Source organism: Arachis hypogaea, chromosome 14, assembly GCF_003086295.3.
Source record: "Arachis hypogaea cultivar Tifrunner chromosome 14, arahy.Tifrunner.gnm2.J5K5, whole genome shotgun sequence".
Lineage (NCBI taxonomy): Eukaryota > Viridiplantae > Streptophyta > Magnoliopsida > Fabales > Fabaceae > Arachis > Arachis hypogaea.
In genome coordinates this window covers 40676086-40692282 of record NC_092049.1, presented here as the reverse complement: position 1 = coordinate 40692282, position 16197 = coordinate 40676086, and the positions used below count along the sequence as shown (strand labels likewise).

The 16197-nt window shown below is 41.5% G+C and overlaps 1 non-coding gene across 1 annotated transcript; it reads right to left on the bottom strand.

The window, feature by feature from the left end:
- Positions 1 to 1734: 1734 nt before the first annotated feature.
- LOC112746306 (small nucleolar RNA R71) lies at positions 1735 to 1841 on the bottom strand. The gene has a single exon (XR_003174197.1). It is a non-coding gene; the product is annotated as a small nucleolar RNA R71 (small nucleolar RNA).
- Positions 1842 to 16197: the final 14356 nt, after the last annotated feature.

The following is a 16197-nucleotide window of genomic DNA, read 5'->3' as shown; positions in this document are numbered from 1 at the left end:
ATCTTTCAGAGCTATGAACAACTAAACCCCTTTCATTGGGTTCGGGAGCTCTGTTGTAATTTGATGGATCAATATTAGTTTTCATTCTCCTTCTTCTATCTTTTCTCTTGATTTTACTTGAAAGCTTTCGATCTTCATCCAATTGGGTAGTTATCTTGGAAAAGAAGCTATTCATACTTGGATATCTTCTGAACCTTGAAAGAGGAATGAAGAGATCATGCTAGAAATGCTTTCTCATGCTGGACCAAATTGGGTTTGGATGGATATGTGACTATAATCCCACCAACATCTGATTTGGGAAATGCATGTGGTATAATCAGTGACCATACTTCATCTCTTCTCATGAGCAATTGACCAAGGAATTGGCTATTGATCAAGATTTGAGAGATTGAATTACCAAGAAATTGGAATTCGATCACTTAAGATTGCCAAGGAGATCAATGAATGCATTGATTGAGGAAGAGATGAAAATGAACTTGATCCGGAGAATGCAACATCTCCTGAACCCAATGAACTCCCATTTCTGATCTTACCCATTCTCTTTAATTTCTGCCATTTACTTTTATGAGCAATTACCCCATTCCCATTTAAGATTCTGCAATTTACTTTCCGCCATTTACATTCAGCTCTTTATTTCTAGCATTTACTTTTTCTGCTATTTACTTTCCCGCCATTTAATTTTCTGCAAATCTCAAATCAATTTCTAGTTTGCTCAATTAGAACATTCCTCTAATTAAAGTTGCTTGATCATTCAATCTCTGTGGGATTCGACCTCACTCTATTGTGAGTTTTTACTTGACGACAAATTCGGTACACTTGCCGAAGGAAAATTATTGAGAGACAAGTTTCCGTGTGTATCAAGTTTATGGCGCCGTTGTCGGGGATTGATTTTGTATCAACAATGATTAAGTTGGAGGATCACTAGATTGAGCATTTGTTATTCTGTTGATTTAAATTTCTGTTTGAGAACTTTACTTTCGGTTTCAGTTGTTTTGTATTCCCATCCCTTTAACCCCTTTATTTCAGTTGTTTACACTCTGTTTCACTCACCAACTAACTGTTTGATATATTGCATCACTCACACTAGCAGCATTTTTTTTAGAATAGTTTCTGGATCTATTTCCTTGCTTGTACCTTGTTGGTTGTATGACAGGGAGGAGAAGCGGGGCTTCAACTTCCTTTGATTCTGAACCAGAGAGGACCTTTCTTAGATTAAGGAGGGAAGCAAGAAGAAAGAGAGTAGTTGGTGTTGAGGAAGAAGAAGAGTACTTTGAACCAAACATGGAGGAGAATATGGAGAACCATCATGAAGAAGAGGCTCACAACCATGGGAGAGAAGGTCTAGCAAATCATGCTGGGCAAGAGAGAAGAGTTCTAGGTTCTTACATCAACCCAAACCCAGGAAACTGTGGAAGTAGCATCCAAAAGCCAACCATACATGCCAACAACTTTGAACTAAAGCCACAACTCATCACTCTTGTTCAGAATAATTGTTCATTCGGAGGAGGTGTCCAAGAAGACCCCAATCATCACCTAACCACATTTATGAGGATATGCGATACTGTGAAGTCTAATGGTGTTCATCCTGACACCTATAGACTACTTCTGTTCCCTTTCTCACTCAAGGACAAGGCATCTAAATGGCTGGAGTCTTTTCCGAAGGAGAGTTTGACAACTTGGGAAGATGTGGTGAATAAATTCTTGGCAAGATTCTATCCTCCTCAACGGATTAACAGGCTGAGAGCTGAGGTGCAAACATTCAAGCAGCAGGATGGTGAGACTGTATATGAAGCATGGGAGAGGTTTAAGGACCTAACAAGGAGGTGTCCACCAGATATGTTCAATGAATGGGTGCAGCTACACATTTTCTATGAAGGCCTTTCCTATGAATCAAAGAAGGCAGTAGACCACTCATCCGGGGGATCTCTGAACAAGAAGAAGACCATTGAGGAGGCCATAGATGTCATTGAAACTGTAGCAGAGAATGACTACTTCTATGCCTCCGAAAGAGGGAACACTAGAGGAGTGATGGAGCTAAACAATGTGGATGCACTGCTGGCCCAAAACAAGCTCATAACCAAGCAGTTGGCTGACCTCACCAAGAAGATGGAGAGGAACCAAGTAACAGCAATCACCACCTCATCAACGACCCAAGAAGAAGTGAATGAAGAAGCAGAGGGTAGTCAGGAGCAAGCCAACTACATTGGGAATTCACCTAGGCAAAACCATGATCCATACTCCAAAACCTACAACCCTGGATGGAGGAACCACCCAAACTTTGGGTGGGGAAATCAACAAGACCAAGACCTAGATCAAAGACGTCCAAATCCTAACAACTTAGCTCACCAACATGCCACACCTAGACCATATCAGCACCCACATAACCACCCCTCTTAATACTTTTACCAAGGCCAAACTAACATTTCTCATCCATCCAACCCCAACCCACCATCATCTGATGACAGACTCTCGAAGATTGAAAACCTACTTGAAGGCATATGCAAAGAGATTCAAGACAACAAGGTGTTCAAGGAGGAAGTGCGAGCCAATTTTAAGAACCAGGGAGACACTATCAAGAGGTTGGAATCTCAAGTGGGGTATCTCTCTGAGCAGATTCCCAAACCTACAGATGGATTCCCAAGTGACACAGAGAAAAATCCGAGAGGTGAAACAAAGAAAGTAAGATGGGAAGATTGCAAGATGGTCACTACAAGTGATAAGGAGACTGAGGACAAGCCAAACAGGCCGCCAGAACAACCTGGAGATACCTCAGCAGAGAAGAAGGAAAAAAGATCACCAAGAACCAAAAATCTCACAACAGGAGCTGCTGAGACTCTATGCACCCTTTCCCCAACTACTCAATGGTGCTATGGAGAAGAGAATATACTCAAGATTTCTTGACTTGTTTGCATCTCTGCATGTAAACATACCATACATCAAGTATATGAAGGAACTGCTTCCCAAGAAAAGCTCACTCAAAGGAGGCCAAACTATAGTGATGAACAAGGAGTGCAGCGCCCTCATTCAACCAGAGTTGCCTACAAAAAGAAAGGACCCAGGGAGCTTTCACATCCCATGTGCCATAGGAGAAATAATGTTTGATAAAGCACTCTGCGATTTGGGAGCAAGCATCAACTTAATGCCCTTATCCCTTATGAAGAGGCTGCAGATCAATGAGATAATGCCCACAGATGTAGTCATCAGGCCGGCTGACAAAACTCAAAAACAAGCAATAGGAGTGGTGGAAAACGTGTTGATAAAGGTTGGGAAATACTTTCTTCCCACAGACTTTGTCATATTGGTCATGGAAGAGAGTCACACTCACCCAATCATATTGGGAAGACCATTCCTAGCTACAGTCAGAGCACTCATAGATGTGGAGCGAGGGGAGCTAATCTTGAGGATCCATGATGAACAGCTCACCTTCACTGTTTTCAAACACTCACAAGAAACAGATCAAGAGAACAAGGAACCAAGGAAGGATCACAGTGAGATACTGAAGGAAGAAACAAGCACTGAAACACAACTAGCACATCTGGGAACTCCCTTGATTGATGAATAAGGCAAACAGCAACTGCCACAGCTCAAAGAAAATTAGGAGGAACCTAAACCACCAGAATCATATGAGACCAGTAACCACATTTCCTTAGAGGAGGAGGTCACAAAGAGTAAGACAACATCACGAGGAACAAAGAAGAAGGTACCAAGGAGGTGGAGGAACAAGAAGATCCCTACCGAGGACTTCTCTCAAGGGGATAAAGTGATCTCAGCTTACTTCCCAGATATCCCCCCTGATCTCCCCACTGTACCATCTCAGTTACCTAAGGTCTTTACTATCAACAGAATTCTCTCCTTGGAACATGTAGAGATCATTGATACAACCAATGGATATAGGTCCACAGCAAGGAGGGAGGACTTGAAGCATTATCAACTTCCCTGATGAAGGAGAAACGTCAAGCTAGTGATGCTAAAGAAGCGCTTCATGGGAGGCAACCCATGTTTTATATGCTTTTATAAAATAGTGAATAAGTTAATATTCATGAATTCCAACCCAAACTTGACAAACACTTGGTAAAATCCTTATTATGCAGTATATAGTGAAGAATAAGTTTGGTGTTCAGAGCATTCCAAGAGAGCATGAATGCAATTCAGAGCATGCTAGTCTTGGAGCCTTGAACAAAACTTTTTCATCACAGTACTACAAACTAAGTTTGGTATCACCCAAGGTGCCACCAATGTGCATATAAGAATACACAGTTAGTTAGTTAGTTGGTGTTCATGAATAAACAATCTAGTTCTTTTTCTTTATTATTCTAGCCATAAAGTATAATTTCTCAATGATATTAATTTTTCTTATTTTATAGGAAAAGGGAAAGGAGCATTGAAGGGGATTGATTGGACAATTAAATGAGGAAGGTTCGGATAACACAAAAGGAGAATATTTCACACGTGTCTCAAGAGGGAATGCATTGGGAATGGTTGCCATGCAACATTGGAAGAAGAACAAACTTGGAAACTGAACCAACCCCATCATAAAGTTGGTAATCCTTGTGCTTATTCCATACAAAACCCCATCCGTTCATCATACACCAACCCCATCAATCCACACCTTTCATCTCCTCCTCACTTCCCTATATAAGTGAATCCAAGTCCGTACTTCCCCTTCACACCCAAAGTGATATTTCTCACACTTCACACCTTTGGCATCCAAATTCCTTCATCACACCTTGTCCTAACCAACCAAATTCCTCATCTATCCGTAACTTCCACTCTCTTCACACAGCAACTCAAATTCATGGCAGCATCAAGCTCCAAGAGGCAAAAGAGGAAGGAACCAATGGAGAGCATCCCTATTGATGAGAAGAGATTTAAAACTGCGTTCCATGAGCTCGAATTTGAACGGATAAAGCTCAAGAAGATACTGCCTGAGTTAACATTCCAAATTGACAAGGATGAGTGCCCACAGATTCGAGAGAAAATTGAACAAAGAGGGTGGCAAAGGCTCACGAACCCAGAAGGGAAGATCAATGCAAACCTCATCAAAGAGTTCTATGCAAACGTGGTTAGAGAAGATAAAACCAAAGCCCCAACCTTCAAAAGCTATGTAAGAGGAAAAGAGGTGGACTTCAGTCCAAATGCTATAACAAGAGCCCTTCAGTTGAAATCACCACATTTTTATGAGCTTAGTTATCATGCAAGGATAAGTAAGAGCCCTGACAATGATGAACTCGATGAAATAGTGACTGACATATGTGTCATAGGAGCAGACTGAGAAAGGTATACAGATAAGAGACCCCGGTTCATCAAGAGGGGAGACCTTAGCCCAGAAGCCAAGGGATGGTTTGAACTGGTGAGGAGGTCTATCCTCCCAGCTGCAAATAATTCAGAGGTCAATATTAATCGAGCGACCATGGTACATTGCCTAGTACAGGGTGGAGAAATCAATGTGCATGAGCTCATAGCTGAGGGCATTCAAGAGTCAGCTGAGAAGGTTGATTCGGGTGCCAGGCTTTGGTACCCCAGCACCATTCTCAGATTGTGCACAAAAGCCAAGGTAGTCTTCGATGATAGCAATCCAGACTGGGTGAACCCTGGGAGGCTAGTTACACTCCAGCGTCTGATCTATACTACGCCCGCCCAATAACAAAGAAGACCTCAAATAGGAAAGCGAAAACCAAAAGAAGGAGCCCATCAAGAAGAGTCTCATCAGGAAGAATATCAACAAGAAGAACAGCATGACCCAACCAACTTGAATTTGAATCATCTTCTAAGAGCCATTGAAGACTTGGGGATGAGACATATGGAAGGACAAGAGCAAATACTAAACCTTCAGTCCAACTGGATGAGCCAACAAGAAGAGTGGCAGAAACAACAATGGAGCAGCAACAGGAACACTACTCCCAGCTCACTCAAGCCATCAACCAAGTGAATGAAAGGCAAGAGCGTCAAGATAAGCACTTGCAAGAACTCAACCAGTGGCAGCTAGCTCAGATGAAAGCATTCAACGAGTTCAGTGTACTTAATGAAGGACGGTAACTACATAGGGAGGAGTTCAACGTAAACACTCAAGCCAAGTTGAACTACATGTCATATGCATCATCTACACTACGCCATCCCTAAATATGATGAGGTCCAAAAAGATTTTGTAGAACAAGAAGAAAGGAAGGTGAAACAACAGAAGGAAACATTTAAAAAGAAGATGGAAGATGCTGGCTTCTGGAAGAAGTTGATTGGAAAAGGCAAAGGAGGTGGGAGCTCAAGCGCAACAAGTAAACACAAAGAGGACGAGCAAGAGGGAGAGCATGGGCAACCTCATGAGTAAAAGGTGGTGGAGTTCCTTCTTTGTTCCATCTTTTTCAAGCTTTAAATAAGGAAGATCTTGTATGAAATAGAACATGCTTCCATGTTAGTTTGAACCTTTTTCAATTCTGTCTTTTAAACTTTTTGTTGATTAGGGCTGTGTTTGCTAGTCTGAATGTCATTACTGCATCATTTCCTTACTTACTTGTATGCTTGTCCTTTTGAATCAAATGAAAGGAGAATGAGTGTTTTATAAAATACCAGAGGGGAGTTCATAGTATGGAGTAAGTTCCTAAGTTTGTGGTGAAGTCATAAGTTAGCTAAGTTGGTTCACCAACAAGGTGAGAAGACAACTATCTGTCCTAAATCATATGCTTTGAACACACCCCATGAGACTAGCTAAATAACAAGATCCTAATAAGAAAAAGGGAAAGAAACAATTAAAGTGAAGAATAAAAGAAAAATAGCAAGAAAAGAGGCTGGGCACCAAAGGTTTGAGTTTTGAGGGATGTGTCTGTGGTGTTCTTGTACCAAGGATTTGCTTGGATTACTAAGCTCTCAGGGGTGCTTTATCACCTGGTAACTTGGGTTAACTAACCCAGGATTATCAGCTGAAAGTCCACTATCAAGAGCAATCTTTGCTACAGAACATTTAGTAGCCCAAAGACGTGCTGGACACCAAGACCTCAAGGAAAGAAAATAAATAAACCATGTGCCTGTGGTGTGTATGTATGGGGGAGAGACTTGAGGAAGTAAGTCCTTAGGGGTGTTTCAACAGCTAGCACCTTGAACCAACTGGTTCGGGAGTGTTGGCTGAAAGCTTATTTTAAAGAGTTGCCCTCTTACAGAGCACTTAGCCTAAGAACACAAATAAGCCCTGAATTGACAAGAAACAAAAGGGATCAATGAATAAAAGTCTCATGGGATGTGGTGCACAAATTGTGAATCACACTTTTCACAACTTGTACCACTAACCAGCAAGTGCACTGGGTCGTCCAAGTAATACCTTACATGAGTAAGGGTCGAATCCCACAGAGATTGTTGGTTTGAAGCAATCTATGGTTATCTTGCAATTCTTATTCAGGAAGTCAATTGTATTTATCAGTTGAATTGCGAATAAACAAGAGAGCATGGGTTAAAGGTTACTTGTTATGCAGTAATGGAGAATATGTTGGAGTTTTGGAGATGCTTTGACTTCTGAATCTCTGCTTTCCTCTGTCCTCTGATTCACGCACGCACGTCCTTCTATGGCAAGCTGTGTGTTGGGGCATCACCGTTGTCAATGGTTACATCCCCTCCTCTTGTGAAAATGGTCCAAATGCTCTGTCACAGCACGGCTAATCATCTGAGGTTCCCGATCATGCTGGAATAGGATTCACCTTCCTTTTGCGTCTGTCACTACGCCCAGCACTCGCGAGTTTGAAGCTCGTCACAGTCATTCAATCCCTGAATCCTACTCGGAATACCACAGACAAGGTTTAGACTTTCCGGATTCTCATGAATGCCGCCATCAATCTAGCTTATACCACAAGGATTCTGATTAAGGAATCTAAGAGATATTCATTCAATCTGATGTAGAACGGAGGTGATTGTCAGACACACGTTCGTGGATTGAGAAAGGTGATGAGTGTCAATGATCATCACCTTCTCCATAGTTAGGCGCGAATGGATATCTTAGATAGGAACACGCATGTTTGAATAGAAAACAGAAATACTTGCATTAATTCATTGAGACACAGCAAAGCTCCTCACCCCCAACAATGGAGTTTAGAGACTCATGCCGTCAAAGAGTACAAAGTTCAGGTCTAAAAATGTCATGAGATACTAAATAAGTTTCTAAAAGTTGTTTAAATACTAAACTAGTAGCCTAGGTTTACAAAAAGTGAGTAGACTATGACAGATGGTGCAGAGATCCACTTCTGGGGCCCACTTGGTGTGTGCTGGGGCTGAGACTTAAACAATTCACGTGCATAAGGCTGTTTTGGGCGTTCAACGCCAGGTTTGGATCTATTTCTGGCGTTGAACTCCAACTTTTAATCCTTTTCTGGCGCTGGACGCCAGAATTGGGCAGAGAACTGGCGTTGAACGCCAGTTTACGTCGTCTATCTTTGAGCAAAGTATGAACTATTATATATTGCTGGAAAGCCCTGGATGTCTACTTTCCAACGAAATTGGAAGCGCGCCATTTCAAGTTCTGTAGCTCCAGAAAATTCACTTTGAATGCAGGGAGGTCAGAATCCAACAGCATCAGCAGTCCTTTTTCAGCCTGAATCAGATTTTTGCTCAACTCCCTCAATTTCAGCCAGAAAAATACCTGAAATTACAGAAAAATACACAACTCATAGTAAAGTCCAGAAATATGAATTTTTCCTAAAATCTAATGGAAATAAACTAAAAACTAACTAGAATATACTAAAAACTATATGAAATTAACCCCAAAAAGCGTATAAAATATCCGCTCATCACAACACCAAACTTAAACTGTTGCTTGTCCTCAAGCAACTAGACAAATAAAATAGAAGACTAATAGGTTGAGAAGCAATAATATCTCAGAGTTTTGAGTGAAGCTCAGATTCTAATTAGATGAGCGGGACTAGTAGCTTTTTGCTTCCGAACAGTTTTGGCATCTCACTTTATCCATTGAAGCTCAGAGTGATTGCCATCTATAGGAACTTAGAATTCAGATAGTGTTATTGATTCTCCTATTTCAGTATGATGATTCTTGAACACAGCTATTTCATGAGTCTTGGCCGTGGCCCTAAGCACTTTGTTTTCCAGTATTACCACCGGATACATAAATGCCACAGACACATAATTGGGTGAACCTTTTAGATTGTGACTCAGCTTTGCTAAAGTCCCCAATTAGAGGTGTCTAGAGTTCTTAAGCACACTCTTCTTTCTGCTTTGGACCTTGACTTTAACCACTCAGTCTCAAGTTTTTACTTGACACCTTCACGCCACAAGCACATGGTTAGGGACAGCTTGGTTTAGCCGCTTAGGCCAAGATTCTATTCCCTTAGGCCCTCCTATCCACTGATGCTCAAAGCCTTGGGATCCTTTTTATTACCCTTGCCTTTTGGTTTTAAGGGTTATTGGCTTTTTTTTTTTGCTGCTTTTTCTTGCTTCAAGAATCATTTTTATGATTTTTCAGATTATCAATAACATGTCTCATGTTCATCATTCTTTCAAGAGCCAACATATTTAACAGTCTTGAACAACAAATTCAAAAGACATATGCACTGTTCAAGCATTCATTCAGAAGACAGAAAGTATTGCCACCACATGTAACTAATTAGAATTTCTCTTTAAAAACTCAAAATTTTATTGCCTCTTATTTTAAAGATCTACTATTTTATTCATGTTTGCTGATGATGAGAAAAATAAACTATGGCTTAATTGGATATAAAATTAAAATAGATACTAATTACTACTATATGACTCCTAAGGTGAACTTCTATAATGACACTATCACAAAGTTAAAGCAGAAATTGGAATTTAACAACCTTTGTTCTGGGAAGTGGATGTTCCTCTGATCCGTGGGGTGCTTGGTCCTTTAAGAGATAACTTCTGGCGCTTCAATTCCCTTAAGTCACGCCCTTTCTCCTCTTGTTCTTTAAACATATAGGTAAGAATTTGACTGTGTTCCTTATGTTCTTTTATTATTTGTTCCATAGCTTCCCGTATCTTGGTAACAGACGTCTCAAGATACTCCCAGTATTCAGATTGAGGGATTTCTGGGAGAAATTCCTGTGTTTTCTTCTTGGTGGGGTCATCCTGTGCTTGTTGTTTTTCCATTGATGCTTTGGTGATTGGTTTCTCAACTGAGATATACTCAGTTATTCCCATCTTTACTCCGGCGTCCTTGCAGAGCAGAGAAATCACGCTTGGATAAGTCAACCTGGCCTCTTTAGAATTTTTGTTAGCAATTTTGTAGAGTTCAGCTGAGATTAGCTGATGAACTTCCACTTCTTTTCCCATCATGATGCAATTGATCATCACTGCTCTTTTAATGGTGACTTCAGAATGGTTGCTAGTGGGCAACAAAGAATGCCCAATGAAGTCCAGCCATCCTCTGGCGACTGGTTTGAGATCTTCTCTCTTGAGTTGATTTGGGACACCCTTTGTGTTGGTGGTCCACCTGGCTCCAGGGATACATATGTCCTCTAGAATCTTATCCAGGCCCTTGTCTGTTCTCATCATTCTCCTGTTGAAGGAGTCTGGATCATCTTTCAGCTGAGGTAGCTTTAAGATCTCCCTGATCCTATCAGGGTGGGTATGAACAATCTTTCCTCTGACCACGGTTCGATAGTCATAGAAAGCATTCCCAGATAGTTTCTGCTTGTTAGTTTGCCACATATTAGCATAGAACTCCTGAACCATGTTCCTCCCTACTTTCGTTTCAGGATTAGCTAGGACTTCCCAGTTCCTGATTCGAATTTGCTCCTGGATCTTCGGATATTCATCTTCTTTCAGATCGAATCTAACTTCCGGGATCACTGATCTCAGACCCATTATTTTGTTATGATGGTCTGAATGTTCTTTAGATAAGAACTTCCCTTGATTCCAAAGTGGTTTTGGAATGCTCTCTTTCTTGCCTCTTGGAGTGGGTTGTTTTCCTTTAGGAGCCATGATCTTAGTGATCGCGGATAAACACACCAAACTTAGAGGTTTGCTTGTCCTCAAGCAAAAGAAAAAAAAGGAGAGGGATAGAAGGAGAGCTAGGTGCAATTGTTGATGGAAAGCGAGGGAGGCCGAACCCAAATTTAAAGGGAGGGAGGGTGGGTTTTCGAAAAAAGAGATAAAGATATGATAAAAAGATTGATTTGGAAAAGATAAGATAGAAGATATGATAAGAGAGGATATAGTTTAAAATTGAAAAAATATGAAAAATTTTTGAAAAAGATAAATCTAGATTTTGAAAAAGATAATGTGGAGATTTGAAAAAGATATTAGTTGGAAAAAAAATTAGATTTGTTTTGAAAATAGGATTTGAAAAGAGTTGGATTGAATTTGCAAAGAGGCTTGGTGCTTATGGATTAAGATACATTTGATATTTTTTTTAAAGAGGGATTTTCGAAATCAAGGTTCTTAACATGTTTATGCAAGAAATCATGAATTAAAAACATGGAATTTTAAAATTAGAATGAAAAAATATGAAGAAGAATGATTTTTACCTCCTCCCCACTATCCTGGCGTTTGAACGCCCAAACACTGCCTGTTTTGGGCGTTCAACGCCCAAATGCTGCTCTCCTGGGCGTTCAACGCCCAGTTGTTGCCCTTTTCTGGCGTTGAACGCCAGATTGCTATCCTTACTGGCGTTCAGCGCCCACTGGCTGCCCCTTTTGGGCGCTGAACGCCCAAAATAGGCTCTTACTGGCATTTTCTTGCCAGTGAGCTCTTTTTCTCTGTTTTGTGTGCAGATTTCTTCTGTAACCCTGTGAACTTATGCAATTGATTCTTTACCTTAGTGTCAGTGAACTTTATATAAACAAATAAAAATAAAAATAGAAATAGGGCAAAATGCTTAGAGGATTGATGCCCCATGGCTGGGTTGCCTCCCAGCAAGCGCTTCTTTATTATCTTTAGCTGGACCTTGCTGAGCTTTTAGTCTAGCTTCAGCCTTGAGCACTCTTGCTCAACGTTGCCTTCAAGATAGTGCTTGATTCTCTGTCCATTGACAATGAACCTCTTATCAGAATCAATATCTTGAAGCTCCACATAACCATATGGTGATACACTTGTAATCACGTATGGTCCCCTCCACCGGGATTTCAATTTCCCGGGGAATAGCCTGAGTCTAGAGTTGAACAGGAGAACCTTCTGTCCTGGCTCAAAGATTCTAGATGACAGCTTTCTGTCATGCCACTTTTTTTATTTCTCTTTATAAAGCTTGGCATTTTCGAAAGCTGTGAATCTAAATTCCTCTAGCTCATTTAGCTGGAGCAATCTTTTTTTCTCCTGCTAATTTGGCATCAAAGTTTAGGAATCTGGTTGCCCAGTAGGCTTTATGTTCCAGTTCCACGGGCAGGTGACATGCCTTATCATACACAAGTTGGTATGGAGAGGTCCCTATAGGGGTCTTGAATGCTATTCTGTAAGCCCACAGAGCATCATCCAAGCTCCGTGCCCAATCCTTTCTACGGGTACTTACTGTCCGTTCTAGGATTCTCTTTAATTCTCTGTTAGAGACTTCAGCTTGCCCATTAGTTTGTGGATGATATGGAGTAGCCACCTTATGGCGAATTCCATACCGAACCATGGCAGAGTAAAGCTGTTTATTGTAGAAGTGAGTACCCCCATCACTGATGAGTACTCTAGGGACACCAAACCTGCTAAAGATATGTTTCTGGAGGAACTTTAGCACTGTTTTAGTATCATTGGTGGGTGTGGCAATGGCCTCAACCCATTTTGATACATAGTCAACTGCCACCAGAATATAAGTGTTTGAGTATGATGGTGCGAAGGGTCCCATGAAGTCAATTCCCCATACATCAAACAACTCAATTTCCAAGATTCCTTGTTGAGGCATGGCGTAACCATGAGGCAGATTACCAGCTCTTTGGCAACTATCACAGTTACGTACAAACTCTCGGGAATCTTTATAGAGTGTGGGCCAATAGAAGTCACATTGGAGGACCTTGGTGGCTGTTCGCTCACCTCCGAAATGGCCTCCATATTGAGATCCATGGCAATGCCACAAGATCCTCTGTGCTTCTTCTCTAGGCACACACCTACGGATTATTCCGTCTGCACATCTCTTAAAGAGATAGGGTTCATCCCACAAGTAGTACTTTGCATCAGTAATTAATTTCTTCTTTTGTATCCTGTTGTACTCCTTGGGTATGAACCTTGCAGCTTTATAGTTTGCAATATCGGCAAACCATGATGTTTCCTGAATGGAAAATAAATGCTCATCCGGAAAAGTCTCAGAGATCTCAAGAGAGGGGGGGGCGTCCCCTCTACTGGCTCTATCCGGGACAGATGATCAGCCACTTGGTTCTCTGTCCCTTTTCTGTCTCTTATTTCTATATCAAACTCTTGCAGAAGCAACACCCATTTGATGAGCCTGGGTTTTGAATCCTGCTTTGTGAGTAGATATTTAAGAGCAGCATGATCAGTATACACAATCACTTTTGATCCTACTAAGTATGATCTGAACTTGTCAATGGCGTAAACCACTGCAAGTAATTCTTTTTCTGTGGTTGTGTAATTTTTTTGGGCATCATTTAGAACGTGACTAGCGTAATAAATGACGTGCAGAAGCTTGTCATGCCTCTGTCCCAACACTGCACCAATGGCGTGATCACTGGCATTACACATTAGCTCAAATGGTAATGTCCAGTCTGGTGCAGAAATAACTGGTGCTGTGACCAGCTTAGCTTTCAGTGTTTCAAACGCCTGCAGGCACTCTGTGTCAAACACAAATGGCGTGTCAGCAGCTAGCAGATTGCTTAGAGGTTTTGCGATTTTTGAAAAATCCTTTATAAACCTCCTATAGAATCCTGCATGCCCCAGAAAGCTTCTGATTGCCTTAACATTGGCAGGTGGTGGTAATTTTTCAATTACCTCTATTTTTTCTTGATCCACCTCTATTCCCTTGTTTGAGATTTTATGCCCAAGGACAATTCCTTCAGTCACCATGAAGTGACATTTTTCCCAGTTTAAAACTAGGTTGGTCTCTTGGCATCTCTTCAAAATAAGTTTCAGGTGATCAAGACAGGAGCTGAATGAGTCTCCATATACTGAGAAGTCATCCATGAAGACTTCCAGAAATATTTCCACCATATCAGAGAAGATAGAGAGCATGCATCTCTGGAAGGTTGCGGGCGCATTACACAGCCCAAATGGCATCCTTCTATAAGCAAACACTCCAGATGGACATGTGAATGCTGTTTTCTCTTGATCCTGGGGATCTACTGCAATCTGGTTATAGCCTGAGTAGCCATCCAGAAAGCAGTAATAATCATGACCTGCCAGTCTTTCTAGCATCTGGTCTATGAATGGTAAAGGAAAATGATCCTTTCTGGTGGCTGTATTGAGCCTTCTGTAGTCAATACACATGCGCCATCCTGTAACTATTCTTGTAGGAACCAGTTCATTTTTTTCATTATGAATCACTGTCATGCCTCCCTTTTTTGGGACGACTTGGACAGGGCTCATCCAGGGGCTATCAGAAATAGGATAAATAATCCCAGCCTCTAGTAATTTGGTGACCTCTTTCTGCACCACTTCCTTCATGGCTGGATTTAGCCGCCTCTGTGGTTGAACCACTGGTTTAGCATTATCCTCCAATAAGATTTTGTGCATGCATCTAGCTGGGCTTATGCCCTTAAGGTCACCTATGGACCACCCAAGAGCTATCTTGTGTGTCCTTAGCACTTGAATAAGTGCTTCCTCTTCCTGTGAATTTAAAGCAGAGCTTATGATCACTGGAAAAGTGTCACCTTCTCCCAGAAATGCATATTTCAAGGATGGTGGTAATGGCTTGAGCTCGGGTTTAGGAGGTTTTTCCCCTTCCAGAAGAGATTTCAGAGGCTCTTTTATGTCCTCTGAATCCTCCAAATCAGGCTGAACATCTTTAAAGATGTCTTCCAACTCCGATTCGAGACTCTCAGCCATGTTGATCTCTTCTACCAAGGAGTCAATAAGATAAACTTTCATGCAGTCTGTTGATGTGTCTGGATGCTGCATGGCTTTGACAGCGTTTAACTTAAACTCATCATCATTGACTTTCAGGGTTATTTTCCCCTGTTGGACGTCAATGAGGGATCGTCCAGTTGCTAGGAAGGGTCTTCCTAGAATGAGAGTAGCACTCTTGTGCTCCTCCATTTCTAGCACCACGAAGTCAGTGGGAAAGGTGAATGGCCCAACTCTGACAATCATGTCTTCAATCACGCCTGATGGGTATTTAGTGGAGCCATCAGCAAGTTGGAGACATATCCGGGTTGGTTTAAATTCTTCAGTTAAACCAAGCTTTCTGATAGTGGATGCAGGTATTAGGTTGATGCTTGCCCCAAGATCGCATAAAGCTGTCTTGGTGCAATTACCTTCTAACATGCATGGTATCAGAAAACTCCCAGGGTCTTTAAGCTTTTCAGGAAAGCTCTTCAGAATGACTGCACTGCATTCTTCAGTGAGGAGAACTCTTTCTGTTTCTCTCCAATCCTTTTTATGACTCAAGATCTCTTTCATGAACTTGGCATAAGAAGGTATCTGCTCAAGTTCTTCTGCGAATGGAATCTTTATTTCAAGAGTCCTGAGGTAATCTGCAAAGCGAGCAAATTGCTTATCCTGCTCCTCTTTCCGGAGTTTTTGAGGATAAGGTATCTTGGCTTTATATTCCTCAACCTTAGTTGCTGCAGGTTTATTGCCTACAGAAGTGGTTGAAGAAACCTTTTTAGAGGGGTTGTTATCAGCATTTGTGTGTGTCTGATCCCTCACTGGCAATTGAGTGCCAGGGTTAGAAGCTGAAGTGAAATTGGACGCCAGCTCCTTGTCTGTTCTTGGCGTCTGAACGCCAGAACTTTGCCCATTTTGGGCGTTCAGCGCCAGATCTTGCCCATTTTGGGCGTTCAACGCCAGATCCTTGCCTATTTCTGGCGTTGAACGCCAGTCCTGCCTTGTTTCTGGCGTTGAACGCCAGTCCTGAGCATAGTCTAGGCGTTCAGCGCTAGCCTTCCACCAAATTTCTGGCGTTTTAGTTCCAGAATTACTTTTCCATGGGCTCTGACTGTCCTCAGGTGAATTTTGGGTGGTTTTCTCATTTCTTAGCTTTTTGCTGTCTTGAGGTGGGGTATTTAATGTTTTCCCACTTCTTAATTGAACTGCTTGGCATTCTTCTGTTATTTGCCTTGACAGCTGCTGCTTTGTTTGCTTAAACTGTTCTTCCATATGTAT